General features: G+C 53.1%; 22 non-coding genes across 22 annotated transcripts; 8 read left to right on the top strand and 14 right to left on the bottom strand.

The window, feature by feature from the left end:
* The first annotated feature begins 371 nt into the window (after positions 1 to 371).
* trnad-guc (transfer RNA aspartic acid (anticodon GUC)) lies at positions 372 to 443 on the top strand. The gene has a single exon. It is a non-coding gene; the product is annotated as a tRNA-Asp (tRNA).
* A 621-nt stretch (positions 444 to 1,064) lies between these two features.
* On the bottom strand, positions 1,065 to 1,137 carry trnav-cac (transfer RNA valine (anticodon CAC)). Its single transcript has one exon. It is a non-coding gene; the product is annotated as a tRNA-Val (tRNA).
* A 694-nt stretch (positions 1,138 to 1,831) lies between these two features.
* Positions 1,832 to 1,903, top strand: trnah-gug (transfer RNA histidin (anticodon GUG)). The gene has a single exon. It is a non-coding gene; the product is annotated as a tRNA-His (tRNA).
* Positions 1,904 to 2,477: 574 nt separating this feature from the next.
* trnav-aac (transfer RNA valine (anticodon AAC)) lies at positions 2,478 to 2,550 on the bottom strand. The gene has a single exon. It is a non-coding gene; the product is annotated as a tRNA-Val (tRNA).
* A 109-nt stretch (positions 2,551 to 2,659) lies between these two features.
* trnaf-gaa (transfer RNA phenylalanine (anticodon GAA)) lies at positions 2,660 to 2,732 on the bottom strand. Its single transcript has one exon. It is a non-coding gene; the product is annotated as a tRNA-Phe (tRNA).
* A 1,024-nt stretch (positions 2,733 to 3,756) lies between these two features.
* trnad-guc (transfer RNA aspartic acid (anticodon GUC)) lies at positions 3,757 to 3,828 on the top strand. Its single transcript has one exon. It is a non-coding gene; the product is annotated as a tRNA-Asp (tRNA).
* Positions 3,829 to 4,449: 621 nt separating this feature from the next.
* trnav-cac (transfer RNA valine (anticodon CAC)) lies at positions 4,450 to 4,522 on the bottom strand. The gene has a single exon. It is a non-coding gene; the product is annotated as a tRNA-Val (tRNA).
* A 1,340-nt stretch (positions 4,523 to 5,862) lies between these two features.
* Positions 5,863 to 5,935, bottom strand: trnav-cac (transfer RNA valine (anticodon CAC)). Its single transcript has one exon. It is a non-coding gene; the product is annotated as a tRNA-Val (tRNA).
* A 1,340-nt stretch (positions 5,936 to 7,275) lies between these two features.
* On the bottom strand, positions 7,276 to 7,348 carry trnav-aac (transfer RNA valine (anticodon AAC)). Its single transcript has one exon. It is a non-coding gene; the product is annotated as a tRNA-Val (tRNA).
* Positions 7,349 to 7,457: 109 nt separating this feature from the next.
* Positions 7,458 to 7,530, bottom strand: trnaf-gaa (transfer RNA phenylalanine (anticodon GAA)). Its single transcript has one exon. It is a non-coding gene; the product is annotated as a tRNA-Phe (tRNA).
* A 1,717-nt stretch (positions 7,531 to 9,247) lies between these two features.
* trnav-cac (transfer RNA valine (anticodon CAC)) lies at positions 9,248 to 9,320 on the bottom strand. The gene has a single exon. It is a non-coding gene; the product is annotated as a tRNA-Val (tRNA).
* Positions 9,321 to 10,014: 694 nt separating this feature from the next.
* trnah-gug (transfer RNA histidin (anticodon GUG)) lies at positions 10,015 to 10,086 on the top strand. The gene has a single exon. It is a non-coding gene; the product is annotated as a tRNA-His (tRNA).
* Positions 10,087 to 10,660: 574 nt separating this feature from the next.
* trnav-aac (transfer RNA valine (anticodon AAC)) lies at positions 10,661 to 10,733 on the bottom strand. The gene has a single exon. It is a non-coding gene; the product is annotated as a tRNA-Val (tRNA).
* A 1,192-nt stretch (positions 10,734 to 11,925) lies between these two features.
* On the top strand, positions 11,926 to 11,997 carry trnad-guc (transfer RNA aspartic acid (anticodon GUC)). The gene has a single exon. It is a non-coding gene; the product is annotated as a tRNA-Asp (tRNA).
* A 621-nt stretch (positions 11,998 to 12,618) lies between these two features.
* Positions 12,619 to 12,691, bottom strand: trnav-cac (transfer RNA valine (anticodon CAC)). The gene has a single exon. It is a non-coding gene; the product is annotated as a tRNA-Val (tRNA).
* A 694-nt stretch (positions 12,692 to 13,385) lies between these two features.
* trnah-gug (transfer RNA histidin (anticodon GUG)) lies at positions 13,386 to 13,457 on the top strand. The gene has a single exon. It is a non-coding gene; the product is annotated as a tRNA-His (tRNA).
* Positions 13,458 to 14,031: 574 nt separating this feature from the next.
* Positions 14,032 to 14,104, bottom strand: trnav-aac (transfer RNA valine (anticodon AAC)). Its single transcript has one exon. It is a non-coding gene; the product is annotated as a tRNA-Val (tRNA).
* Positions 14,105 to 14,213: 109 nt separating this feature from the next.
* Positions 14,214 to 14,286, bottom strand: trnaf-gaa (transfer RNA phenylalanine (anticodon GAA)). The gene has a single exon. It is a non-coding gene; the product is annotated as a tRNA-Phe (tRNA).
* Positions 14,287 to 15,310: 1,024 nt separating this feature from the next.
* Positions 15,311 to 15,382, top strand: trnad-guc (transfer RNA aspartic acid (anticodon GUC)). Its single transcript has one exon. It is a non-coding gene; the product is annotated as a tRNA-Asp (tRNA).
* A 621-nt stretch (positions 15,383 to 16,003) lies between these two features.
* On the bottom strand, positions 16,004 to 16,076 carry trnav-cac (transfer RNA valine (anticodon CAC)). The gene has a single exon. It is a non-coding gene; the product is annotated as a tRNA-Val (tRNA).
* A 694-nt stretch (positions 16,077 to 16,770) lies between these two features.
* trnah-gug (transfer RNA histidin (anticodon GUG)) lies at positions 16,771 to 16,842 on the top strand. Its single transcript has one exon. It is a non-coding gene; the product is annotated as a tRNA-His (tRNA).
* Positions 16,843 to 17,597: 755 nt separating this feature from the next.
* On the bottom strand, positions 17,598 to 17,670 carry trnaf-gaa (transfer RNA phenylalanine (anticodon GAA)). The gene has a single exon. It is a non-coding gene; the product is annotated as a tRNA-Phe (tRNA).
* Between the last annotated feature and the right edge of the window lie 9,146 nt (positions 17,671 to 26,816).

Below are 26,816 nucleotides of genomic sequence, written 5' to 3'. Positions count from 1 at the left end.
TTAGAAATGAAGCAGAGCACTTCAACGGCACGGGTGTGTGTGTGTGTGCGCCCTGGTGATTCTGGGAGACAGATCGAACCTGGGCTAAAAGAGAGGGGGCTTAGCCCTCTTCCATTTGCTAGTTCAAAGTTGTACAACCCCTTTGTATCTGCTAGGCGGCGCAGTCGTCGTGCACAAAGAACACTTTGAAAAGCGTCAAAGGCAAGTCATTCCGAGTTGGTCGTTTGTGTTTTCCGTTCAGACGCGAAATGCTGACATGATCTCTCGGCTCCTCGGTTGTCATTTCTGCTCCGTAAAGGGATCACAGCACGCGTCGGCTTCCAGCATGCTGGGTCGGGACACGATGCCGGGGGTTGGAGAGAGCGATGTCTTCCTCGTTAGTATAGTGGCAAGTATCCCCGCCTGTCACGCGGGAGACCGGGGTTCGATTCCCCGACGGGGAGTAGCTTTTCTTTCACCTCCTTAGAGAAATGACTGCCTTTCACTTCTCTGTTTTCTTTCACAGCGTCGTGCACCTTTTCATTGCTCTCGCTTTCAGAGCCTCCGCACGGCAGTCGACTCGACATCAGGAAGCACATTGAAGTGAAAGCAGGAAGCGCTGCGACATGCACTGTGCAGATCCCGCCACACTAAGAGGTGAGTGGGTCTGTTCGATGCACAAAGAACGCTTTGAGAAGCGTCAAAGGCAAGTCATTCCGAGTTGGTCGTTTGTGTTTTCCGTTCAGACGCGAAATGCTGAAATGATCTCTCGGCTCCTCGGTTGTCATTTCTGCTCCGTAAAGGAATCACAGCACGCGTCGGCTTCCAGCACGGTGGGTCGGGACACGATGCCGGGGGTCGGAGAGAGCGATGTCTTCCTCGTTAGTATAGGACCTGTCACCTGTCCCCACCTGTCACGCGGGAGACTGGGGTGCATCAGGACGCGCCTTGAAGTGAAAGCAGGATGCGCTGTGACATGCACTGTGCAGATCCCGCCACACTAAGAGGTGGGTCCAGTGGGTCTGTTCGATCACAGCGCTAGGCGAATCCCCAATCCCCTTTTGTGCCTGGCGACAAAAGATGTCTGTTTCCGCCCGGTTTCGAACCGGGGACCTTTCGCGTGTGAGGCGAACGTGATAACCACTACACTACGGAAACGGTGGTAAGACGTGCCCAGCGGCCCAGCGCTGAGCTTCGCCAATGCGATTTAGCTGCTTCCAGTGCCTTTATTGGAGTGCGCTGATGGACCGTGCTCTCTCTCCAGAGACCAGCACGCCTGTCATGGACGGAGCAGGAAAGGCGGCGCCACATTCTACAGCCCTCTCCACGCAATCGACGAAATCGGGCTACTGAAGTGGAGAAAATCGCCTCTCCAGAAAGTGCAAATATCATCTTGGAGACTATAAATCCTATTGCCGAAGGTCAGCCCTGTCTACCAGAGTAACCCTCCCACAGCGATGATCAGCTCGTCTCACACGCGAGAAGTTTCGGTTGGAAACAAGCGCCCCCTCTTCTCGCACGTTTTGCACGTTCGAGTAGTTTTAATGCGGCTCTTTCGTACACGGTGCTGATCTTTTGGAAAGCAGGAGGCAAAACCGAGTCGAACCGCCTGGGTGAAAACCAGGAACCCTAACCGCTAGACTATATGGCAGCGAACAACCATGCTGTTCACGGCATCAAGCAAGCAAACTACATAAATATGAGAAAACACGCAAGAGAGTTGTCACTCAGAGTGTCGAAGGGTCGATGTATACTGGGGCTCAGTTGAAATGCAACGTCAGGACTTTTCCGAATTATGTCACACGAAGAGAGCACAGCCCTTTCCGCCCTGCCGCGTGTGTCTCGGTAACTCGCTGTGATCGTATAGTGGTCAGTACTTTGCGTTGTGGCCGCAACAACCCCGGTTCGAATCCGGGTCACGGCAGAATAGGGGCGTCTGCTTTTACTACTCGCGCGAATGAAGGCAAAAAAAAGCCAATCGACGTGAACGAACGGCGCTTTACAGAGGAGTACTGCCTGACTGGATCGTTGATGAACGACAGAGGCCACTCCGACCTCTTCTCGGTTTTCTTCAATGACTTACTAAGGATCTTCTTCACATTCGCCCATGCAGGGGAAGCCAGTTACACCAAAGCAAACGCAGGAAAGTGCATTTCAAGCAGAGACCAGGAGGGACTTGTTTACACCGAGAGTGGGCGGAGAATGGAACAATGCGCCCAGCCCTGTTGCTGGAGCCGATTCTTGATGAGCTCTTGGGCTCACTAAGAGGCCCCCGCTGGATGCTAATCTTTCTGTTGTTCTTGCAGGTCCTGCGCTGCTTTTGAGCCGACAGAGCTCGACCTGGTCTGTCGGCACAGCCCAATTGCAAATGATCGGCTCCGCGTACAGAAGGAACGTGCGTTTGGTACAAGAGTGCACGAAGGCACCGGAAATACATTGGGAACAAATGACCGGTCGCTCAAGACCTCTGTGAAGTACAGGAGCGTGCAAAACGAGCCTGTTTCCGCCCGGTCTCGAACCGGGGACCTTTCGCGTGTTAGGCGAACGTGATAGCCGCTACACTACGGAAACCTGTAGGGACTGCTGCTGGTGTCTCGCTTGCGTTTCGGGCTGAGAAAGGGACGCGTCACTTTAGGCAGGTGGCGCTGGAGAGAGGAACAAAGGGCGCGATGAAACAAAATGCCAAAACCCGGGATCGAACCAGGGACCTTTAGATCTTCAGTCTAACGCTCTCCCAACTGAGCTATTTCGGCAGTGCGCAAAGCCCACAGCCACCTGCTCCAGCCTTCCTGTGTTGTGGCATGAGCGCACCAAGAGTAGCGGGAGAGTGTTGCAGGAACGTCACTCAGAAGGAAAGCCACCCAGCTGCGCCCTCTGAGCTCTGTCCAGCGCATCTTCCTCGCATGGACTCCTGCCTGCGACGGGCAGGAAACAATTAGCAAGAACAGAACGACACGCCATGGGTGTCTCATGACCGCACCTTAGGTTGTGACACGTGCAGGTGTGAGGGGTTGCCGGGCTACTTTGGAGCAGAGCTTGGGCGGAGGGGGGGCGGGAAAGCAGACAAAGAGGTGACACCTCAAGGTCTGCACGATCACAGCTCTCCGCCGCCCCAGGCTTCCGCTCGATAAGCTACTGGACACACCCGCCCCTCCTCACACAGACCGTGGAAAAGCCCCCGAGTGGGAGGGCTCGCTCTTCCTCCCAGGAGCTCTTGGACACGACGCCCAGACAGGGCGCGGGGAGCCGCCGCCTGCAAACACGGCTCCAGGCAGGACTCCACTCCGCAGGAGCCGCAGAGCAGAGGAGATGAGGGCAGCTTAGCTCCTGTGCAGAGACCTGAGCTGTTGTTGCTGTGGATGCTGTCTTTTCTGCACTCGGGGTAGGAGTGAATGTTGAGTTGCACTTAGAAATGAAGCAGAGCACTTCAACGGCACGGGTGTGTGTGTGTGTGCGCCCTGGTGATTCTGGGAGACAGATCGAACCTGGGCTAAAAGAGAGGGGGCTTAGCCCTCTTCCATTTGCTAGTTCAAAGTTGTACAACCCCTTTGTATCTGCTAGGCGGCGCAGTCGTCGTGCACAAAGAACACTTTGAAAAGCGTCAAAGGCAAGTCATTCCGAGTTGGTCGTTTGTGTTTTCCGTTCAGACGCGAAATGCTGACATGATCTCTCGGCTCCTCGGTTGTCATTTCTGCTCCGTAAAGGGATCACAGCACGCGTCGGCTTCCAGCATGCTGGGTCGGGACACGATGCCGGGGGTTGGAGAGAGCGATGTCTTCCTCGTTAGTATAGTGGCAAGTATCCCCGCCTGTCACGCGGGAGACCGGGGTTCGATTCCCCGACGGGGAGTAGCTTTTCTTTCACCTCCTTAGAGAAATGACTGCCTTTCACTTCTCTGTTTTCTTTCACAGCGTCGTGCACCTTTTCATTGCTCTCGCTTTCAGAGCCTCCGCACGGCAGTCGACTCGACATCAGGAAGCACATTGAAGTGAAAGCAGGAAGCGCTGCGACATGCACTGTGCAGATCCCGCCACACTAAGAGGTGAGTGGGTCTGTTCGATGCACAAAGAACGCTTTGAGAAGCGTCAAAGGCAAGTCATTCCGAGTTGGTCGTTTGTGTTTTCCGTTCAGACGCGAAATGCTGAAATGATCTCTCGGCTCCTCGGTTGTCATTTCTGCTCCGTAAAGGAATCACAGCACGCGTCGGCTTCCAGCACGGTGGGTCGGGACACGATGCCGGGGGTCGGAGAGAGCGATGTCTTCCTCGTTAGTATAGGACCTGTCACCTGTCCCCACCTGTCACGCGGGAGACTGGGGTGCATCAGGACGCGCCTTGAAGTGAAAGCAGGATGCGCTGTGACATGCACTGTGCAGATCCCGCCACACTAAGAGGTGGGTCCAGTGGGTCTGTTCGATCACAGCGCTAGGCGAATCCCCAATCCCCTTTTGTGCCTGGCGACAAAAGATGTCTGTTTCCGCCCGGTTTCGAACCGGGGACCTTTCGCGTGTGAGGCGAACGTGATAACCACTACACTACGGAAACGGTGGTAAGACGTGCCCAGCGGCCCAGCGCTGAGCTTCGCCAATGCGATTTAGCTGCTTCCAGTGCCTTTATTGGAGTGCGCTGATGGACCGTGCTCTCTCTCCAGAGACCAGCACGCCTGTCATGGACGGAGCAGGAAAGGCGGCGCCACATTCTACAGCCCTCTCCACGCAATCGACGAAATCGGGCTACTGAAGTGGAGAAAATCGCCTCTCCAGAAAGTGCAAATATCATCTTGGAGACTATAAATCCTATTGCCGAAGGTCAGCCCTGTCTACCAGAGTAACCCTCCCACAGCGATGATCAGCTCGTCTCACACGCGAGAAGTTTCGGTTGGAAACAAGCGCCCCCTCTTCTCGCACGTTTTGCACGTTCGAGTAGTTTTAATGCGGCTCTTTCGTACACGGTGCTGATCTTTTGGAAAGCAGGAGGCAAAACCGAGTCGAACCGCCTGGGTGAAAACCAGGAACCCTAACCGCTAGACTATATGGCAGCGAACAACCATGCTGTTCACGGCATCAAGCAAGCAAACTACATAAATATGAGAAAACACGCAAGAGAGTTGTCACTCAGAGTGTCGAAGGGTCGATGTATACTGGGGCTCAGTTGAAATGCAACGTCAGGACTTTTCCGAATTATGTCACACGAAGAGAGCACAGCCCTTTCCGCCCTGCCGCGTGTGTCTCGGTAACTCGCTGTGATCGTATAGTGGTCAGTACTTTGCGTTGTGGCCGCAACAACCCCGGTTCGAATCCGGGTCATGGCAGAATAGGGGTGTCTGCTTTTACTACTCGCGCGAATGAAGGCAAAAAAAAGCCAATCGACGTGAACGAACGGCGCTTTACAAAGGAGTACTGCCTGACTGGATCGTTGATGAACGACAGAGGCCACTCCGACCTCTTCTCGGTTTTCTTCAATGACTTACTAAGGATCTTCTTCACATTCGCCCATGCAGGGGAAGCCAGTTACACCAAAGCAAACGCAGGAAAGTGCATTTCAAGCAGAGACCAGGAGGGACTTGTTTACACCGAGAGTGGGCGGAGAATGGAACAATGCGCCCAGCCCTGTTGCTGGAGCCGATTCTTGATGAGCTCTTGGGCTCACTAAGAGGCCCCCGCTGGATGCTAATCTTTCTGTTGTTCTTGCAGGTCCTGCGCTGCTTTTGAGCCGACAGAGCTCGACCTGGTCTGTCGGCACAGCCCAATTGCAAATGATCGGCTCCGCGTACAGAAGGAACGTGCGTTTGGTACAAGAGTGCACGAAGGCACCGGAAATACATTGGGAACAAATGACCGGTCGCTCAAGACCTCTGTGAAGTACAGGAGCGTGCAAAACGAGGCTGTTTCCGCCCGGTCTCGAACCGGGGACCTTTCGCGTGTGAGGCGAACGTGATAACCACTACACTACGGAAACGGTGGTAAGACGTGCCCAGCGGCCCAGCGCTGAGCTTCGCCAATGCGATTTAGCTGCTTCCAGTGCCTTTATTGGAGTGCGCTGATGGACCGTGCTCTCTCTCCAGAGACCAGCACGCCTGTCATGGACGGAGCAGGAAAGGCGGCGCCACATTCTACAGCCCTCTCCACGCAATCGACGAAATCGGGCTACTGAAGTGGAGAAAATCGCCTCTCCAGAAAGTGCAAATATCATCTTGGAGACTATAAATCCTATTGCCGAAGGTCAGCCCTGTCTACCAGAGTAACCCTCCCACAGCGATGATCAGCTCGTCTCACACGCGAGAAGTTTCGGTTGGAAACAAGCGCCCCCTCTTCTCGCACGTTTTGCACGTTCGAGTAGTTTTAATGCGGCTCTTTCGTACACGGTGCTGATCTTTTGGAAAGCAGGAGGCAAAACCGAGTCGAACCGCCTGGGTGAAAACCAGGAACCCTAACCGCTAGACTATATGGCAGCGAACAACCATGCTGTTCACGGCATCAAGCAAGCAAACTACATAAATATGAGAAAACACGCAAGAGAGTTGTCACTCAGAGTGTCGAAGGGTCGATGTATACTGGGGCTCAGTTGAAATGCAACGTCAGGACTTTTCCGAATTATGTCACACGAAGAGAGCACAGCCCTTTCCGCCCTGCCGCGTGTGTCTCGGTAACTCGCTGTGATCGTATAGTGGTCAGTACTTTGCGTTGTGGCCGCAACAACCCCGGTTCGAATCCGGGTCATGGCAGAATAGGGGTGTCTGCTTTTACTACTCGCGCGAATGAAGGCAAAAAAAAGCCAATCGACGTGAACGAACAGCGCTTTACAAAGGAGTACTGCCTGACTGGATCGTTGATGAACGACAGAGGCCACTCCGACCTCTTCTCGGTTTTCTTCAATGACTTACTAAGGATCTTCTTCACATTCGCCCATGCAGGGGAAGCCAGTTACATCAAAGCAAACGCAGGAAAGTGCATTTCAAGCAGAGACCAGGAGGGACTTGTTTACACCGAGAGTGGGCGGAGAATGGAACAATTCGCCCAGCCCTGTTGCTGGAGCCGATTCTTGATGAGCTCTTGGGCTCACTAAGAGGCCCCCGCTGGATGCTAATCTTTCTGTTGTTCTTGCAGGTCCTGCGCTGCTTTTGAGCCGACAGAGCTCGACCTGGTCTGTCGGCACAGCCCAATTGCAAATGATCGGCTCCGCGTACAGAAGGAACGTGCGTTTGGTACAAGAGTGCACGAAGGCACCGGAAATACATTGGGAACAAATGACCGGTCGCTCAAGACCTCTGTGAAGTACAGGAGCGTGCAAAACGAGGCTGTTTCCGCCCGGTCTCGAACCGGGGACCTTTCGCGTGTTAGGCGAACGTGATAGCCGCTACACTACGGAAACCTGTAGGGACTGCTGCTGGTGTCTCGCTTGCGTTTCGGGCTGAGAAAGGGACGCGTCACTTTAGGCAGGTGGCGCTGGAGAGAGGAACAAAGGGCGCGATGAAACAAAATGCCAAAACCCGGGATCGAACCAGGGACCTTTAGATCTTCAGTCTAACGCTCTCCCAACTGAGCTATTTCGGCAGTGCGCAAAGCCCACAGCCACCTGCTCCAGCCTTCCTGTGTTGTGGCATGAGCGCACCAAGAGTAGCGGGAGAGTGTTGCAGGAACGTCACTCAGAAGGAAAGCCACCCAGCTGCGCCCTCTGAGCTCTGTCCAGCGCATCTTCCTCGCATGGACTCCTGCCTGCGACGGGCAGGAAACAATTAGCAAGAACAGAACGACACGCCATGGGTGTCTCATGACCGCACCTTAGGTTGTGACACGTGCAGGTGTGAGGGGTTGCCGGGCTACTTTGGAGCAGAGCTTGGGCGGAGGGGGGGCGGGAAAGCAGACAAAGAGGTGACACCTCAAGGTCTGCACGATCACAGCTCTCCGCCGCCCCAGGCTTCCGCTCGATAAGCTACTGGACACACCCGCCCCTCCTCACACAGACCGTGGAAAAGCCCCCGAGTGGGAGGGCTCGCTCTTCCTCCCAGGAGCTCTTGGACACGACGCCCAGACAGGGCGCGGGGAGCCGCCGCCTGCAAACACGGCTCCAGGCAGGACTCCACTCCGCAGGAGCCGCAGAGCAGAGGAGATGAGGGCAGCTTAGCTCCTGTGCAGAGACCTGAGCTGTTGTTGCTGTGGATGCTGTCTTTTCTGCACTCGGGGTAGGAGTGAATGTTGAGTTGCACTTAGAAATGAAGCAGAGCACTTCAACGGCACGGGTGTGTGTGTGTGTGCGCCCTGGTGATTCTGGGAGACAGATCGAACCTGGGCTAAAAGAGAGGGGGCTTAGCCCTCTTCCATTTGCTAGTTCAAAGTTGTACAACCCCTTTGTATCTGCTAGGCGGCGCAGTCGTCGTGCACAAAGAACACTTTGAAAAGCGTCAAAGGCAAGTCATTCCGAGTTGGTCGTTTGTGTTTTCCGTTCAGACGCGAAATGCTGACATGATCTCTCGGCTCCTCGGTTGTCATTTCTGCTCCGTAAAGGGATCACAGCACGCGTCGGCTTCCAGCATGCTGGGTCGGGACACGATGCCGGGGGTTGGAGAGAGCGATGTCTTCCTCGTTAGTATAGTGGCAAGTATCCCCGCCTGTCACGCGGGAGACCGGGGTTCGGTTCCCCGACGGGGAGTAGCTTTTCTTTCACCTCCTTAGAGAAATGACTGCCTTTCACTTCTCTGTTTTCTTTCACAGCGTCGTGCACCTTTTCATTGCTCTCGCTTTCAGAGCCTCCGCACGGCAGTCGACTCGACATCAGGAAGCACATTGAAGTGAAAGCAGGAAGCGCTGCGACATGCACTGTGCAGATCCCGCCACACTAAGAGGTGAGTGGGTCTGTTCGATGCACAAAGAACGCTTTGAGAAGCGTCAAAGGCAAGTCATTCCGAGTTGGTCGTTTGTGTTTTCCGTTCAGACGCGAAATGCTGAAATGATCTCTCGGCTCCTCGGTTGTCATTTCTGCTCCGTAAAGGAATCACAGCACGCGTCGGCTTCCAGCACGGTGGGTCGGGACACGATGCCGGGGGTCGGAGAGAGCGATGTCTTCCTCGTTAGTATAGGACCTGTCACCTGTCCCCACCTGTCACGCGGGAGACTGGGGTGCATCAGGACGCGCCTTGAAGTGAAAGCAGGATGCGCTGTGACATGCACTGTGCAGATCCCGCCACACTAAGAGGTGGGTCCAGTGGGTCTGTTCGATCACAGCGCTAGGCGAATCCCCAATCCCCTTTTGTGCCTGGCGACAAAAGATGTCTGTTTCCGCCCGGTTTCGAAACGGGGACCTTTCGCGTGTGAGGCGAACGTGATAACCACTACACTACGGAAACGGTGGTAAGACGTGCCCAGCGGCCCAGCCCTGAGCTTCGCCAATGCGATTTAGCTGCTTCCAGTGCCTTTATTGGAGTGCGCTGATGGACCGTGCTCTCTCTCCAGAGACCAGCACGCCTGTCATGGACGGAGCAGGAAAGGCGGCGCCACATTCTACAGCCCTCTCCACGCAATCGACGAAATCGGGCTACTGAAGTGGAGAAAATCGCCTCTCCAGAAAGTGCAAATATCATCTTGGAGACTATAAATCCTATTGCCGAAGGTCAGCCCTGTCTACCAGAGTAACCCTCCCACAGCGATGATCAGCTCGTCTCACACGCGAGAAGTTTCGGTTGGAAACAAGCGCCCCCTCTTCTCGCACGTTTTGCACGTTCGAGTAGTTTTAATGCGGCTCTTTCGTACACGGTGCTGATCTTTTGGAAAGCAGGAGGCAAAACCGAGTCGAACCGCCTGGGTGAAAACCAGGAACCCTAACCGCTAGACTATATGGCAGCGAACAACCATGCTGTTCACGGCATCAAGCAAGCAAACTACATAAATATGAGAAAACACGCAAGAGAGTTGTCACTCAGAGTGTCGAAGGGTCGATGTATACTGGGGCTCAGTTGAAATGCAACGTCAGGACTTTTCCGAATTATGTCACACGAAGAGAGCACAGCCCTTTCCGCCCTGCCGCGTGTGTCTCGGTAACTCGCTGTGATCGTATAGTGGTCAGTACTTTGCGTTGTGGCCGCAACAACCCCGGTTCGAATCCGGGTCACGGCAGAATAGGGGCGTCTGCTTTTACTACTCGCGCGAATGAAGGCAAAAAAAAGCCAATCGACGTGAACGAACGGCGCTTTACAGAGGAGTACTGCCTGACTGGATCGTTGATGAACGACAGAGGCCACTCCGACCTCTTCTCGGTTTTCTTCAATGACTTACTAAGGATCTTCTTCACATTCGCCCATGCAGGGGAAGCCAGTTACACCAAAGCAAACGCAGGAAAGTGCATTTCAAGCAGAGACCAGGAGGGACTTGTTTACACCGAGAGTGGGCGGAGAATGGAACAATGCGCCCAGCCCTGTTGCTGGAGCCGATTCTTGATGAGCTCTTGGGCTCACTAAGAGGCCCCCGCTGGATGCTAATCTTTCTGTTGTTCTTGCAGGTCCTGCGCTGCTTTTGAGCCGACAGAGCTCGACCTGGTCTGTCGGCACAGCCCAATTGCAAATGATCGGCTCCGCGTACAGAAGGAACGTGCGTTTGGTACAAGAGTGCACGAAGGCACCGGAAATACATTGGGAACAAATGACCGGTCGCTCAAGACCTCTGTGAAGTACAGGAGCGTGCAAAACGAGGCTGTTTCCGCCCGGTCTCGAACCGGGGACCTTTCGCGTGTTAGGCGAACGTGATAGCCGCTACACTACGGAAACCTGTAGGGACTGCTGCTGGTGTCTCGCTTGCGTTTCGGGCTGAGAAAGGGACGCGTCACTTTAGGCAGGTGGCGCTGGAGAGAGGAACAAAGGGCGCGATGAAACAAAATGCCGAAACCCGGGACCTTTAGATCTTCAGTCTAACGCTCTCCCAACTGAGCTATTTCGGCAGTGCGCAAAGCCCACAGCCACCTGCTCCAGCCTTCCTGTGTTGTGGCATGAGCGCACCAAGAGTAGCGGGAGAGTGTTGCAGGAACGTCACTCAGAAGGAAAGCCACCCAGCTGCGCCCTCTGAGCTCTGTCCAGCGCATCTTCCTCGCATGGACTCCTGCCTGCGACGGGCAGGAAACAATTAGCAAGAACAGAACGACACCCCATGGGTGTCTCATGACCGCACCTTAGGTTGTGACACGTGCAGGTGTGAGGGGTTGCCGGGCTACTTTGGAGCAGAGCTTGGGCGGAGGGGGGGCGGGAAAGCAGACAAAGAGGTGACACCTCAAGGTCTGCACGATCACAGCTCTCCGCCGCCCCAGGCTTCCGCTCGATAAGCTACTGGACACACCCGCCCCTCCTCACACAGACCGTGGAAAAGCCCCCGAGTGGGAGGGCTCGCTCTTCCTCCCAGGAGCTCTTGGACACGACGCCCAGACAGGGCGCGGGGAGCCGCCGCCTGCAAACACGGCTCCAGGCAGGACTCCACTCCGCAGGAGCCGCAGAGCAGAGGAGATGAGGGCAGCTTAGCTCCTGTGCAGAGACCTGAGCTGTTGTTGCTGTGGATGCTGTCTTTTCTGCACTCGGGGTAGGAGTGAATGTTGAGTTGCACTTAGAAATGAAGCAGAGCACTTCAACGGCACGGGTGTGTGTGTGTGCGCCCTGGTGATTCTGGGAGACAGATCGAACCTGGGCTAAAAGAGAGGGGGCTTAGCCCTCTTCCATTTGCTAGTTCAAAGTTGTACAACCCCTTTGTATCTGCTAGGCGGCGCAGTCGTCGTGCACAAAGAACACTTTGAAAAGCGTCAAAGGCAAGTCATTCCGAGTTGGTCGTTTGTGTTTTCCGTTCAGACGCGAAATGCTGACATGATCTCTCGGCTCCTCGGTTGTCATTTCTGCTCCGTAAAGGGATCACAGCACGCGTCGGCTTCCAGCATGCTGGGTCGGGACACGATGCCGGGGGTTGGAGAGAGCGATGTCTTCCTCGTTAGTATAGTGGCAAGTATCCCCGCCTGTCACGCGGGAGACCGGGGTTCGATTCCCCGACGGGGAGTAGCTTTTCTTTCACCTCCTTAGAGAAATGACTGCCTTTCACTTCTCTGTTTTCTTTCACAGCGTCGTGCACCTTTTCATTGCTCTCGCTTTCAGAGCCTCCGCACGGCAGTCGACTCGACATCAGGAAGCACATTGAAGTGAAAGCAGGAAGCGCTGCGACATGCACTGTGCAGATCCCGCCACACTAAGAGGTGAGTGGGTCTGTTCGATGCACAAAGAACGCTTTGAGAAGCGTCAAAGGCAAGTCATTCCGAGTTGGTCGTTTGTGTTTTCCGTTCAGACGCGAAATGCTGAAATGATCTCTCGGCTCCTCGGTTGTCATTTCTGCTCCGTAAAGGAATCACAGCACGCGTCGGCTTCCAGCACGGTGGGTCGGGACACGATGCCGGGGGTCGGAGAGAGCGATGTCTTCCTCGTTAGTATAGGACCTGTCACCTGTCCCCACCTGTCACGCGGGAGACTGGGGTGCATCAGGACGCGCCTTGAAGTGAAAGCAGGATGCGCTGTGACATGCACTGTGCAGATCCCGCCACACTAAGAGGTGGGTCCAGTGGGTCTGTTCGATCACAGCGCTAGGCGAATCCCCAATCCCCTTTTGTGCCTGGCGACAAAAGATGTCTGTTTCCGCCCGGTTTCGAACCGGGGACCTTTCGCGTGTGAGGCGAACGTGATAACCACTACACTACGGAAACGGTGGTAAGACGTCCCCAGCGGCCCAGCGCTGAGCTTCACCAATGCGATTTAGATGCTTCCAGTGCCTTTATTGGAGTGCGCTGATGGACCGTGCTCTCTCTCCAGAGACCAGCACGCCTGTCATGGACGGAGCAGGAAAGGCGGCGCCACATTCTACAGCCCTCTCCACGCAATCGACGAAATCGGGCTACTGAAGTGGAGAAAATCGCCTCTCCAGAAAGTGCAAATATCATCTTGGAGACTATAAATCCTATTGCCGAAGGTCAGCCCTGTCTACCAGAGTAACCCTCCCACAGCGATGATCAGCTCGTCTCACACGCGAGAAGTTTCGGTTGGAAACAAGCGCCCCCTCTTCTCGCACGTTTTGCACGTTCGAGTAGTTTTAATGCGGCTCTTTCGTACACGGTGCTGATCTTTTGGAAAGCAGGAGGCAAAACCGAGTCGAACCGCCTGGGTGAAAACCAGGAACCCTAACCGCTAGACTATATGGCAGCGAACAACCATGCTGTTCACGGCATCAAGCAAGCAAACTACATAAATATGAGAAAACACGCAAGAGAGTTGTCACTCAGAGTGTCGAAGGGTCGATGTATACTGGGGCTCAGTTGAAATGCAACGTCAGGACTTTTCCGAATTATGTCACACGAAGAGAGCACAGCCCTTTCCGCCCTGCCGCCTGTGTCTCGGTAACTCGCTGTGATCGTATAGTGGTCAGTACTTTGCGTTGTGGCCGCAACAACCCCGGTTCGAATCCGGGTCACGGCAGAATAGGGGCGTCTGCTTTTACTACTCGCGCGAATGAAGGCAAAAAAAAGCCAATCGACGTGAACGAACGGCGCTTTACAGAGGAGTACTGCCTGACTGGATCGTTGATGAACGACAGAGGCCACTCCGACCTCTTCTCGGTTTTCTTCAATGACTTACTAAGGATCTTCTTCACATTCGCCCATGCAGGGGAAGCCAGTTACACCAAAGCAAACGCAGGAAAGTGCATTTCAAGCAGAGACCAGGAGGGACTTGTTTACACCGAGAGTGGGCGGAGAATGGAACAATGCGCCCAGCCCTGTTGCTGGAGCCGATTCTTGATGAGCTCTTGGGCTCACTAAGAGGCCCCCGCTGGATGCTAATCTTTCTGTTGTTCTTGCAGGTCCTGCGCTGCTTTTGAGCCGACAGAGCTCGACCTGGTCTGTCGGCACAGCCCAATTGCAAATGATCGGCTCCGCGTACAGAAGGAACGTGCGTTTGGTACAAGAGTGCACGAAGGCACCGGAAATACATTGGGAACAAATGACCGGTCGCTCAAGACCTCTGTGAAGTACAGGAGCGTGCAAAACGAGGCTGTTTCCGCCCGGTCTCGAACCGGGGACCTTTCGCGTGTTAGGCGAACGTGATAGCCGCTACACTACGGAAACCTGTAGGGACTGCTGCTGGTGTCTCGCTTGCGTTTCGGGCTGAGAAAGGGACGCGTCACTTTAGGCAGGTGGCGCTGGAGAGAGGAACAAAGGGCGCGATGAAACAAAATGCCGAAACCCGGGATCGAACCAGGGACCTTTAGATCTTCAGTCTAACGCTCTCCCAACTGAGCTATTTCGGCAGTGCGCAAAGCCCACAGCCACCTGCTCCAGCCTTCCTGTGTTGTGGCATGAGCGCACCAAGAGTAGCGGGAGAGTGTTGCAGGAACGTCACTCAGAAGGAAAGCCACCCAGCTGCGCCCTCTGAGCTCTGTCCAGCGCATCTTCCTCGCATGGACTCCTGCCTGCGACGGGCAGGAAACAATTAGCAAGAACAGAACGACACCCCATGGGTGTCTCATGACCGCACCTTAGGTTGTGACACGTGCAGGTGTGAGGGGTTGCCGGGCTACTTTGGAGCAGAGCTTGGGCGGAGGGGGGGCGGGAAAGCAGACAAAGAGGTGACACCTCAAGGTCTGCACGATCACAGCTCTCCGCCGCCCCAGGCTTCCGCTCGATAAGCTACTGGACACACCCGCCCCTCCTCACACAGACCGTGGAAAAGCCCCCGAGTGGGAGGGCTCGCTCTTCCTCCCAGGAGCTCTTGGACACGACGCCCAGACAGGGCGCGGGGAGCCGCCGCCTGCAAACACGGCTCCAGGCAGGACTCCACTCCGCAGGAGCCGCAGAGCAGAGGAGATGAGGGCAGCTTAGCTCCTGTGCAGAGACCTGAGCTGTTGTTGCTGTGGATGCTGTCTTTTCTGCACTCGGGGTAGGAGTGAATGTTGAGTTGCACTTAGAAATGAAGCAGAGCACTTCAACGGCACGGGTGTGTGTGTGTGTGCGCCCTGGTGATTCTGGGAGACAGATCGAACCTGGGCTAAAAGAGAGGGGGCTTAGCCCTCTTCCATTTGCTAGTTCAAAGTTGTACAACCCCTTTGTATCTGCTAGGCGGCGCAGTCGTCGTGCACAAAGAACACTTTGAAAAGCGTCAAAGGCAAGTCATTCCGAGTTGGTCGTTTGTGTTTTCCGTTCAGACGCGAAATGCTGACATGATCTCTCGGCTCCTCGGTTGTCATTTCTGCTCCGTAAAGGGATCACAGCACGCGTCGGCTTCCAGCATGCTGGGTCGGGACACGATGCCGGGGGTTGGAGAGAGCGATGTCTTCCTCGTTAGTATAGTGGCAAGTATCCCCGCCTGTCACGCGGGAGACCGGGGTTCGATTCCCCGACGGGGAGTAGCTTTTCTTTCACCTCCTTAGAGAAATGACTGCCTTTCACTTCTCTGTTTTCTTTCACAGCGTCGTGCACCTTTTCATTGCTCTCGCTTTCAGAGCCTCCGCACGGCAGTCGACTCGACATCAGGAAGCACATTGAAGTGAAAGCAGGAAGCGCTGCGACATGCACTGTGCAGATCCCGCCACACTAAGAGGTGAGTGGGTCTGTTCGATGCACAAAGAACGCTTTGAGAAGCGTCAAAGGCAAGTCATTCCGAGTTGGTCGTTTGTGTTTTCCGTTCAGACGCGAAATGCTGAAATGATCTCTCGGCTCCTCGGTTGTCATTTCTGCTCCGTAAAGGAATCACAGCACGCGTCGGCTTCCAGCACGGTGGGCAGGGACACGATGCCGGGGGTCGGAGAGAGCGATGTCTTCCTCGTTAGTATAGGACCTGTCACCTGTCCCCACCTGTCACGCGGGAGACTGGGGTGCATCAGGACGCGCCTTGAAGTGAAAGCAGGATGCGCTGTGACATGCACTGTGCAGATCCCGCCACACTAAGAGGTGGGTCCAGTGGGTCTGTTCGATCACAGCGCTAGGCGAATCCCCAATCCCCTTTTGTGCCTGGCGACAAAAGATGTCTGTTTCCGCCCGGTTTCGAACCGGGGACCTTTCGCGTGTGAGGCGAACGTGATAACCACTACACTACGGAAACGGTGGTAAGACGTGCCCAGCGGCCCAGCGCTAAGCTTCGCCACTGCGATTTAGCTGCTTCCAGTGCCTTTATTGGAGTGCGCTGATGGACCGTGCTCTCTCTCCAGAGACCAGCACGCCTGTCATGGACGGAGCAGGAAAGGCGGCGCCACATTCTACAGCCCTCTCCACGCAATCGACGAAATCGGGCTACTGAAGTGGAGAAAATCGCCTCTCCAGAAAGTGCAAATATCATCTTGGAGACTATAAATCCTATTGCCGAAGGTCAGCCCTGTCTACCAGAGTAACCCTCCCACAGCGATGATCAGCTTGTCTCACACGCGAGAAGTTTCGGTTGGAAACAAGCGCCCCCTCTTCTCGCACGTTTTGCACGTTCGAGTAGTTTTAATGCGGCTCTTTCGTACACGGTGCTGATCTTTTGGAAAGCAGGAGGCAAAACCGAGTCGAACCGCCTGGGTGAAAACCAGGAACCCTAACCGCTAGACTATATGGCAGCGAACAACCATGCTGTTCACGGCATCAAGCAAGCAAACTACATAAATATGAGAAAACACGCAAGAGAGTTGTCACTCAGACTGTCGAAGGGTCGATGTATACTGGGGCTCAGTTGAAATGCAACGTCAGGACTTTTCCGAATTATGTCACACGAAGAGAGCACAGCCCTTTCCGCCCTGCCGCGTGTGTCTCGGTAACTCGCTGTGATCGTATAGTGGTCAGTACTTTGCGTTGTGGCCGCAACAACCCCGGTTCGAATCCGGGTCACGGCAGAATAGGGGCGTCTGCTTTTACTACTCGCACAAATGAAGGCAAAAAAAGCCAATCGACGTGAACGAACGGCGCTTTACAGAGGAGTACTGCCTGACTGGATCGTTGATGAACGACAGAGGCCACTCCGACCTCTTCTCGGTTTTCTTCAATGACTTACTAAGGATCTTCTTCACATTCGCCCATGCAGGGGAAGCCAGTTACACCAAAGCAAACGCAGGAAAGTGCATTTCAAGCAGAGACCAGGAGGGACTTGTTTACACCGAGAGTGGGCGGAGAATGGAACAATGCGCCCAGCCCTGTTGCTGGAGCCGATTCTTGATGAGCTCTTGGGCTCACTAAGAGGCCCCCGCTGGATGCTAATCTTTCTGTTGTTCTTGCAGGTCCTGCGCTGCTTTTGAGCCGACAGAGCTCGACCTGGTCTGTCGGCACAGCCCAATTGCAAATGATCGGCTCCGCGTACAGAAGGAACGTGCGTTTGGTACAAGAGTGCACGAAGGCACCGGAAATACATTGGGAACAAATGACCGGTCGCTCAAGACCTCTGTGAAGTACAGGAGCGTGCAAAACGAGGCTGTTTCCGCCCGGTCTCGAACCGGGGACTTTTCGCGTGTTAGGTGAACGTGATAGCCTCTACACTACGGAAACCTGCAGGGACCGCTGCTGGTGTCTCGCTTGCGTTTCGGGCTGAGAAAGGGACGCGTCACTTTAGGCAGGTGGCGCTGGAGAGAGGAACAAAGGGCGCGATGAAACAAAATGCCGAAACCCGGGATCAAACCAGGGACCTTCAGAGCTTCAGTCTAACGCTCTCCCAGCTGAGCTATTTCGGCAGTGCGCAAAGCCCACAGCCACCTGCTCCAGCCTTCCTGTGTTGCGGCATGAGCGCACCAAGAGGAGCGGGAGAGTGTTGCAGGAACGTCACTCAGAAGGAAAGGAACATGTGACCGGTCGCTCAAGACCTCTGTGAAGTACAGGAGCGTACAGAAAGAAGCTGTTCCCGTCCGGTTTCGAACCGGGGATTTTTCGCGTGTGAGGCAAACGTGATAACCGCTGCACTACGGAAACGGTGAGAAAAGGGACCCACTGGCAGTGAGTATTGAACCTTATTGCATTACTGCTCCCAACCAGTTGATATCAATTTAATTCCTAAGGGTTATGTTCTTGTTTTGAGTATCTCATGTAGACGTTGTAAACAAGTTCAATTACGAAACGGTCTAAATGAATGATATACTTATGTCCTCTTGATATGTGTAACTCTTTGTAACTGAATGAATTTATATCTTTTGTATTCTGTTAAGCCTTACGATAAGATCTGTTAGGTTTGCATGCATATTCTATATATTAACAAATGTATCCTCGTGTATTAGTACCTGTGTGTGCATTGTTTGAGTTATGTCGCATGGTTGGATTCTAAACCATTAAAATAATCAATTTTGTGATTTACTGCCACAAAAATAATTGTCCCAGTAAATGCCCAAACCCCTACAGAACTGGTGCCTCGTGAGAGAACACTACAACAGTGTGTGATATCCTGTCCCAGCCTGAGGAGCAGACAGCGAGCCTGTCTCTTAATAATGCTAATAATACAGTGTGTGATTCCCTGCCCCAGCCAGAGGAACAGACAGTGAGCCTGTCTCTCAATAATAATACAGTGTGTGATCTCCTGTCCCAGCCTGAGGAACAGACAGTGAGCCTGTCTCTCAATAATAATAATACAGTGTGTGATTCCCTGCCCCAGCCAGAGGAACAGACAGTGAGCCTGTCTCTCAATAATAATACAGTGTGTGATCCCCTGTCCCAGCTTGGGAAACAGTGAGTCAGCCTCTCAATAATTATAATACAGTGTGATCTACTGTCCCAGCCAGAGGAACACACAGTGAGCCTGTATCTAAATAATAATAATACAGTGCGTGATCTCCTGTACTAGCCTGAGGAACAGACAGCGAGCCTGTCTCTCAATAATGATAACCTAGTATGGAATGTCCTGTCCCAGTCTGAAGGACAAACAGTGAGCATGTCCCTCAGTTATAATAGAACAGTGTGTGTTCTCCAGTCCCAGCAGGAGGAACAGACAGTGAGTCTGTATCTCAATACTAATAATACAGTGTGTGATATCCTGCCCCAGCCTGAGGAACAGACAGTGAGCCTGTCTCTCAATAATAATAATACAGTGTGTGATTTCCTGTCCCAGCCTGGGGAACAGTGAACCAGATACTCAATAATAATAATACAGTGTGTGATCTCCTGTCTCAGCCTGGGGAACACTGAGCCTGTCTCTCAATACTAATTATACAGTGTGTCATTTCCTGCCCCAGTCAGAGGAACAGACAGTGAGCCCGTCTCTCAATAATAATAATACAGTGTGTGATCTCCTGTCCCAGCCTGAGGAACAGACAGGAGTGAGCCAGTCTCTCAATAATAATAAAGCAGATTATGATCTGCTGTCCCAGCCTAAGGAACAGTCAGGAAAGAGCAGGTCTCTCTATAATAATAATACAGTTTGTGATCTCCTGTCCCAGCCTGAGGAACAGACAGTGAGCCTGTCTCTCAATAATAATAATACAGTGTGGGATCTCCTGTCCCAGACTTAGGAACAGTGAGCCTGTCTCTCAATGATAAAAATACAATGTGTTATCTCCTTTCCCGGCCTGGGGAACACTGAGGCTTTCTCTCAATACTAATAATACAGTGTGTGATATCCTACCCTAGCCTGAGGAACAGACAGTGAGCCTGTCTCTCAATAATAATAATAGAGTGTGTGATTTACTGTCCCAGCCTGAGGAACAGACTGTGAGCCTGTCTCTCAATAATAATAATAGAGTGTGTGATCTCCTGTCCCAGCCTGAGGAACAGACTGTGAGCCTGTCTCTCAGTAATAATAATAGTGTGTGATTTCCTGTCTCAGCCTGAGGAACAGACTGTGAGCCTCTCTCAATAATAATAATCCAGTGTGTGATCTCCTGTTCAAGCCCAAGTGAAGACACAGTGAGCCTATCTGTCAATAATAGTAATACAGTGTGTGATCTCCTGTCCCAGCCTGAGAAACAGACAGTGAGCCTGTCTCTCAATAATAATAATACAGCGTGTGATCTCCTGTCCCAGCCTGAGGAACAGACAGTGAGCCTGCCTCTCAATAACAAGCCAATGTGTGATCTCCTGTCCCAGCCTGAGGAACAGAGAGTGAGCCTGTCTCTCAATAATAATACAGTGTGTGATCCTCTGTCCCAGCCTGAGAAACAGACAGTGAGCCTGTCTCTCAATAATAATACAGTGTGTGATCCTCTGTCCCAGCCTGAGGAACAGACAGTGAGCCTGTCTCTCAATAATAATAATACAGTGTGAATTCCTGTCTCAGCTTGTGGAACATACAGTGAGCCTGTCTCTCTATAATAATAATATAATGTATGACCTCCTGTCCCAGCCTGGGGAATATACAGTGAGCCTGTCTCACTATAATAATAATACAGTGTCTGATCTCCTGTCCCAGCCTGAGGAACAATGAGCCTGTCAACCAATAATAATACAGTATGTGATGTCCTGTCTTCGCCTGAGGAACAGAGAGTAAGCCTGTCTCTCAATAATAATAATTCAGTGTGGGATCTCCTGTCCCAGTCTGATGAACAGACAGTGAGCCTCTCTCTCAATAAAAATAATACAGTGTGTGATCTCCTGTCCCAGCCTGAGGAACAAACAGTGAGCCTGTCTCAAAATAATAATAATACAGTGTGGGATCTCCTGTCCCAGCCTGGGGAACAGTGTGCCAGACTCTCAATAATATTAATAATAATAATACAATGTGATCTACTGTCCCAGATTGAGGAACAGACAGTGAGCCTATCTCAATAATTATACAGTGTGTGACCATCTGTCCCAGACCGAGGAAAAGACAGTGAGTCTGTCTCTAAATAATAATAATACAGTGTGGGATCTCTTGTCCCAGCCTGGGGAACAGTGAGCCAGACTCTCAATAATAATAATACAGTGTGATCTACTGTCCCAGCCTGAGGAACAGACAGTGAGTTTGTCTCTCAATAATAATACAGTGTTATCTCCTGTCCCAGCCTGGGGAACAGACAGTGAGCCTGTCTCTCAATAATAATAATACAGTGTGTGATCTCCTGTCCCAGACTGAGGAACAGACAGTGAGACTGTCTCTCAATAATTATAATAATACTGTGTGAGCTCCTGACCCAGCCTGGGGAACATACAGTGAGCCTGTCTCTCTAAAATAATAATTCAGTGTGGGATCTCCTGTCCAACTCTGAGGAACAGACAGTGAGCCTGTCTCTAAATAATAATAATACAGTGTGTGATCTCCTGTCCCAGCCTGAGGAACAGTGAGCCTGTCAATCAATAATAATACAGTATGTGATGTCCTGTCTGAGCTTGAGGAACAGAGAGTAAGCCTGTCTCTCAATAATAATAATACAGTGTGGGATCTCCTGTCCCAGCCTGGGGAACAGTGAGCCAGACTCTCAATAATCTTAATAATAATAATACAGTGTGATCTACTGTCCCAGCCTGAGGTACAGTGAGCCTGTCTCTCAATAATAATATAGTGTGTGACCATCTTCTGTGGTCTGTTTCAAATCCGCCCGCGATGAGACACCGAGGAGAAATGAAGAGCCCCAGTCGCGCTAGAAAATCACCCGGGAAAGAGACTTTCAATGTAGGAAAAAAAAGTCGTTAGTAACAGACATAATATGTTTGTTTTGTTTTTTTAATCGCTGCGATGTGTGACTAAGCTCATACGACTAAGAGTTGCCCCCTTTGTCTAGATCTGGTAACCTGCTCGTCGCTGGTGGGCCAGATCGTGTCCCCCGTCACTACACTGGGGCATTAAGACCCACACAGAGCGCAGGGTGAGTGCCCCCTGCTGGCCCCACTGAGAGGTTGTATCCCACCTCCTCCGCTCTCTGCGAAAAGCAGTATCTTCAGGCCCTGACATCCCACCCCTGCCACTCTCTGCGTAAATAAGTATCGTCAGGCCCTGACATCCCACCCCCGCCACTGTCTACGTAAAGTAGTATCGTCAGGGCCTGACATCCCACTCCCGCCACTCTCTGTGTAAAGTAGTGTCATATGGCCCTGACACCAATCCCTCCACTCTCTGCATAAAGCAGTGTCTTATGGCCCTGAAACCCTCCCCTCCACTCTCTACATAAAGCAGTGTTGTCAAGCCCTGACATCCCTCCCCCACCACTCTCTGCGTAAAGCACTGCCGTATAACCCTGACACCCACCCCTCCACACTCTGCGTTAAGCTGTGTTGTCAGGCCCTGATATCCCACCCCCGCCACTCTCTGTGTAAAGCAGTGTCATATGGCCCTGACATCCCACCCCCACCACTCTCTGTGTAAAGCACTGCTGTATGGCCCTGACATCACACCGCCACCACTCTCTGCGGAAAGCACTGTCATATAGCCCTGACACCCACCCCTCCATTTTTTGCATAAAGCAGTGTCGTCAAGCCGTGCCACTCTCTGCGTAAAGAAGTGTCGTATGGCCCTGAAATCCCACCCCCACCACTAACTGTGTAAAGTAGTATCGTCAGGCCCTGACATCCCACCCCTGCCACTCCCTGCGTAAAGAAGTGTCATATGGCCCTGACATCACACCCCCACCACTCTCTGTCGAAAGCACTGTCGTATAGCCCTGACATCCCACCCCTCCACTCTCTGCATAAAGCAGTGTCGTCAAGCTCTGACATCCCACCCCCACCACTCTCTGTGTAAAGCAGTGTCATATGGCCCTGACATCCTAGCCCCGCCACTCTCTGTGTAAAGCAGTGTCATATGGCCCTGACATCCCACCCCCACCACTCTCTGTGTAAAGCACTGTTGTATGGCCCTGACATCACACCCCCACCACTCTCTGCGGAAAGCACTGTCGTATAGCCTTGACACCCACCTCTCCACTCTCTGTGTAAAGCAGTGTCATCTAGCCCTGACATCCCACCCCCTCCACTCTCTGAATAAAGAAGTGTCGTATGGCCCTGACATCCCACCCCTCCACTCTCTGCGTAATACGGTATCGTCAGGCCTTGACATCCAACCCCCGCCACTCTCTGCGTAAAGCAGACACGTTACAGACATTTACAACAAAGACATATTATAAAATATTGACATATACTGTAGGCGGCTGGAGCATTATTGGGAGACAGACTCACTGTTCCTCAGGCTGTGACAGGAGATCACATACTGGGCTGCCAGATCAACTGAGTTCACTCCTCCCTCTCCCAGTAGGATTGGGACCCGTTGTGATTCTGGCAGGTGTGGGAACTCTGGGATTAGATTTCTGAATTTCGGGAAGAATGTTTCTCTAATCCCAGAGTATCTGTCACAGTGCAGTAGGAAGTGCACCTCTGTCTCTATTTCTCCCCGCTGGCAGTGGGAGCACAGCCTGTCCTCTCTGGGCAGCCAGGTCTGCCTGTGTCGCCCAGTTTCTATGGCCAGGTTGTGGTCACTGAGCCTGTACTTCGTCAGGGTCTGTTTCTGTTTGTTATTTTTTATTTTGGTCAAATATTCAGCTAGTGTGTATTGTCTGTTTAAGGTTCTGTAGCATTCCAGTTTATGTTGTGTTTGTGTGTGTGTGTCCCAGTGTGTGAGATATTGCTGTTTGATCTGTGCTGTGATGTGGTTGAGTCTGGGTTGTGGTGCTCTAGCAGTGCTGTCCTGAGGCTGGTTAGTGTCGGTGTCACTCACTGCGAGTGTGATCTCAGCAGAGTCTCTGTACTCTTGGGACACTTGACTCACCTGTCTCTCTCTTTCTCTCCCTGTGCTGTCCCTCTCCTGCCCCCTCTCTCCCTCCTCGGACTCCAGCTGGAGGAGGTCCAATCACCACCTCCTGTGAGACAGAAGAAAAATAAGGTGGGTAATGCTCTGATCCTCTCTTTACATCTGTCCAGTGTCCAGTCAGTATCCAGTCAGTGTGTCTGTATGAACCCCTCTCTCTCTCTCAGTGCAGTGTTCATGTACTGGAGTGTCCAGTCATGTGTCTGTATGAACCCCTCTCTCTCTCTCAGTGCAGTGTTCATGTCCTGGAGTGTCCAGTCCGACTCTTAACGTGACTCTCCTGTCTCTGCTTCAGAAGCACTGGTGCGTCTTTTTAAAGTCCCTGAGCTGCGTGTCGGTGGAGACAGATGATCAGGACGAGCTGATGGAGGCGGCGGAGACCGTGGGTCAGGAGAGGAAGAGCGAGGGAGAGGAGGAGCAGGATGCCGGGAAGGACAAGTAGAGGAAGAGGAGGTGCAGGTGAGCAGACAGGGGGGCGCCGCCCGGTCATGTCTGTGATTCAAGGAGGAGTCTCCTCTTGCTGTTTGCTGTCATGGTGACGTCTGTGTCTGTGTCCCTCACACCTGCAATAACAATATTCTTTCCAGGTTCCTTTCCTGGTTCTGTGCCAGCTAAGATCTGGACTGGACTGGACTGGACTGGACTGGAGTGGAGCTGAGGGACGCCAGACTGGACTGCACTGAAGCTGAGGGGCCCCAGACTGAACTGGACAGGAGCTGAGGGACACCAGACTGGACTGGACTGGAGCCTAGGGACACCAGACTGGACTGGACCGGAGCTGAGAGACACCAGACTGGACTGCACCGGAGCTGAGAGACACCAGACTGGACTGGACTGGAGCTGAGGGACCCCAGACTGTGCTGGACCTAAGCTGAGGGACCCCAGTCTGGACTGAAGCTGAGGGACACCAGACTGTGCTGGACCGAAGCTGAGGGAACCCAGTCTGTGCTGGACCGAAGCTGAGGGACCCCAGTCTGTGCTGGACCGAAGCTGAGGGACCCCAGTCTGGACTGCACTGGAGCTGAGGGGCCCCAGACTGGACTGGACTGAAGCTGAGGGGCCCCAAACTGGACTGGACTGAAGCTGAGGGACCCCAGACCCCAGTCTGGACTGAAGCTTGTAATTTTTGTTCTTTTGTTAAGCATCAATAAATTTTTTTTTTTAAAAATCTATTTAGCTTTTGGTTTTTTCCCTCCCCCCCCCCCAAAGTTGCTGCTGGGAGAGGTGTGAGTGGGGCCAGCAGGGGGCGCTCTCACCCTGTGGTCTGTGTGAGTCCTGATGCCCCAGTATAGTGACGGGGGACACTGGACTGTAAACAGGCGCCGTCCTTCGGATGAGACGTCAAACCGAGGTCCTGACTCTCTGTGCTCATTAACAATCCCGGGGTGTCTCTGGAGAAGAGTAGGGGTGTTACCCCAGTGTCCTGGCCTGATTCCCCCCCTGGTCTTGACCCATCATGGCCTCCTACTCACCCCCCTCTCTGAACTGGCTCCATCCCTCTGTTCCCTCTGCTGTGTGCTGAGCGGACTGGAGCATCATCCAGGTGGGGGCTGCACACTGGGGGGGGCTGGAGGGGATCCCCCTGACCTGGGAAGAGCTCTGAGGGTAGAGTCCAGACTTATTAATTATTATTATTATTCATGCTGCACTGGGCTTCAGTCCTGGCAGTGAGAGGGGGACTCTGTGATCAGGACAGATACTTATGACTGTATAATAATACATGATAGAAATGGAAAACAGGGTAGCGCTGTAGTCTCTTCGAAACGTTTTGAACTGTCAGAAGAAGTTTTCACAACCCGGACTCGTGAAGGTACAGGTCTTCTCCCATCGTCCGGAGCAAGGTGTATCGTGTCCTGGTGATTTCTCCCGTTTCGAACGGAGTTTAATGTCGCATTTCTACTTTATTAGAGAGAGGCACTGAACATCCTGTGATGGACTGGTGTCCTGTCCAGGGTGTGTGAGGGTGTGTGTGTCCAGTGATGGACTGCTGTCCTGTCCAGGGTGTGTGTGTGTCCTGTGATGGACTGGTGGATCACAATATTAATTCTCCTCCTTGATTCCCTCCTTCATCGCCAGAGTGAAAGCGGGACACGGCAGTAAAAGCTCAGCCCTGCGGGTGGTGGTCCTCTCGGCCACACGGGGGCGCTGTGGCTCCACGGGGGGGTTATGTCCAAGTCCCGCTGGGAATCGCACCGACGCGGCGGAGTTCGTGAACGTCCCAGACACCAAGAAAACGAGAGAGAGAAAAAAGGTCGTTTTCGGGGTTCAAGAAGCAACCCCGAGATTCAGGGAGTTTCCCCGCTGAGCTTACTCTGCCGAAAACACGCAGGTTTTATTTTTTTCCCGTGCCCCCCCCCCCCCCCCACACACACAGCCCGTTTCTGTAGCGTGAAGTTGTGTTTTTTTGCGCGGCGGTTGGTGAAGGGCGAAATTTAATTTATTTTTTTCTCACGGTTTGAAACAGAAACAGCCGGGTGGTGTTGTAGAGAGGTCGACGTGCCTGGTTTTCCTCGTCTGCGAAGCCCGTTTTTTTTTTTTGGGGGGGGGGGGGGGGGGTCGTGAGGTCCCACGCAGCGCTCGGAAAAGAAATGGCGTTTCTTTTCCCCGCAGGACGGGGGGGGGGACCCGTGTTTTTTGGAAGTGGGAGGTTGGTCTTTCTTTGATTTGGGGGGGGGTCTAATTTCACTGAACCAAACCCCACGGAAACCCGTGTTGGACGTGGGGGTGCTGAATGCGCCCTCGACGTGATTTTGTCTTTAAATTCAAGTGCAGCTTTTGTAAGCCTTGGGCCGGAAACAGCTGGACCCGTTTCCCCTGCCTGTCCGAGGTGGCGACTACCGGGGTCGTACAGGGACACCCGGCTGGCCGCCGAGAGTTGGGAAAAATAAAATGTCCACCCAAAAAAAACAACAACCGTGAAAAATGACGGCCATTTTTGTTTCGCGGCCGAGCCGTGAACGCGTCGGGGGTGACGTCACGGTGGCGTCACAATGAGCCGCCTGACGTCACAGAGCGGCGGATTCTAGCGGGGGGGCGGCGCCGGAGCCCCATGAGCTCAGAGGAGTGAAGAGAGAAGAGGAGGAAAGCGCTATATAGTCCTTTCTAAACACGTGTTTCTTCCAATAAAGTTACTTCGACTTAGATCGTTAGTTTCAACTTCAGAAACGCTCTTCAGAATCCCCG

This window comes from Lepisosteus oculatus, chromosome 14, assembly GCF_040954835.1.
Source record: "Lepisosteus oculatus isolate fLepOcu1 chromosome 14, fLepOcu1.hap2, whole genome shotgun sequence".
Taxonomy (NCBI): domain Eukaryota; kingdom Metazoa; phylum Chordata; class Actinopteri; order Semionotiformes; family Lepisosteidae; genus Lepisosteus; species Lepisosteus oculatus.
The sequence above is the reverse complement of the archived record's forward strand: the minus strand, read 5'-3'. Positions and strand labels throughout refer to the sequence as shown.